Source organism: Otolemur garnettii, unplaced genomic scaffold (assembly GCF_000181295.1).
Source record: "Otolemur garnettii isolate 467f Iridium unplaced genomic scaffold, OtoGar3 scaffold00104, whole genome shotgun sequence".
Classification (NCBI taxonomy): Eukaryota; Metazoa; Chordata; class Mammalia; order Primates; family Galagidae; genus Otolemur; species Otolemur garnettii.
In genome coordinates this window covers 6,923,240-6,924,987 of record NW_003852499.1, presented here as the reverse complement: position 1 = coordinate 6,924,987, position 1,748 = coordinate 6,923,240, and the positions used below count along the sequence as shown (strand labels likewise).

Below are 1,748 nucleotides of genomic sequence, written 5' to 3'. Positions count from 1 at the left end.
AACTCTTGGGCTTAAGCGATTCTCTTGCCTCAGCCTCCCAAGTTGCTGGGACTACAGGCGCCCGCCACAGTGCCTGGCTAATTTTTGGTTGCAGTTGTCATTGTTGTTTAGCTGGCCTAGGCTGGGTTCTAACCCGCCACCCTTGGTACATGTGGCTGGTCCCATAACCACTGTGCTATGGGTGCTGAGCTGAAAATGGTCATTTTTAAATTGGATTATTTTTCTTCTTATTTATTGATTTGTAAGAGTTCATTATATATTCTGGATGCAAGTCTTTTATCAGATATATAACTTGCAAATATTTGCTTTCATTCTGTATTTTTCACTTTCCCAATAGTGTCATTTAAAACACCAAAATGTTGGCCAAGCAAGGTGGCTCACGCCTGTAATCCTAGCACTCTGGGAGGTTGAGGTGGATCACTTGAGGTCATGGGTTCAAGACCAGCCTGAGCCAGAGCAAGACCCCCATCTCTACTATAAATACAAAAAACGGAGGCAAGGGGATCATTTCAGCTCAAGAGTTTGAGGTTGCTGTGAGCTATGATGCCACAGTACTCTACTGAGGGTGACAAAGTGAGACTCTGTCTCAAAAAGAAAAAAAAGAGAGAGAGAAATATGGTTCTTCCAATGAAATAAAGTTTTACTTAAAGGAAAAATATTTTGCCTACATCAGCATTTAAATGAAAATGAATTTAATTAAAATTAAAACAATCCAAATGCTTATCAACTGGTAAATGGACAAATAAAATGTGATATGTCCATTATCTATAAGCAGGAATGAAGTACTGACGCATGCTGCAATATGGATGAACCTCAAAAACACTACTTTAAGTGGAAAATAGCTATAAAAGGCCTTAAATGCTATGCTCCTGTTTTAATAAAATGTTCAAGGGGTGGCACCTGTGGCTCAAAGGAGTAGGGCGCCAGCCCCATATGCCAGAGGTAGAGGGCTCAAGCCTGGCCCCAGCCAAAAATTGCAAAAAAAGAAGTTCAAAATTGGAAATTTCATTGAAACAGAAGGATTAGTTATTGCCTAGGGTGAGAGTGGGATTGGATACTGCTTGCAAATGGGCAGAAGGGATTTTAAGAGAGCAAAGGAAATGCTAAATAAATAATTTAAGTTCAGTTTCTCAGTCACACTAGCTACTGTTCAAGTTCTTCAGTAGTCACACGGGGTTAGCGATTACTATCCTGGCTAGTGAGGTTGTAAATAATAATAAGCCTAAATGAGCATATTTTGGATTGTACCTTATGAAATGCTTATCTGGTTTTTTTCTTCTTTCTCTTTCCTTTTCTGTTGTTGTTGTTGTTTAGACAAAGTCAGTCCCACCCTATGCCCTGAGCAGAGTGCAGTGGCATCATAGCTCACTGACCCTCAGATTCAGGCTGTGGGCATCCTGCTGCCTCAGCCTCTGGAAACAGCTGGGATTACAGGTGCTTGCCCACCGTGCCTGGCTCTTATCTTGTTTTTAACCATAGTGCAATAAAACTGCAGGCTCCTGTAGTCCCAGATACTTGGAAGGCTGAGGCAAGAGAATCATTTGAGCCCAAGAGTTTGAGGTTGCTGTGAGCTGTGACAGCACATCACTCTACTGAGGGCAACATAGTGAGGCTGTCTCAAAAAGAAGAAGAAGAAGAAGAGAAATGGTAGATAGCATAGAAAAAAAAAATCACTGGCTCAGCGCCTGTGGCTCAAGTGGCTAAAGCGCCAGCCACATATACCTAAGGTGGCGGGTTCAAATCCAGCC

General features: G+C 42.0%; 1 protein-coding gene across 1 annotated transcript in view; it reads left to right on the top strand.

The window, feature by feature from the left end:
- The window catches only part of NINJ2 (ninjurin 2), a 175,818-nt gene that overhangs the window by 146,485 nt on the left and 27,585 nt on the right, over positions 1 to 1,748 (top strand).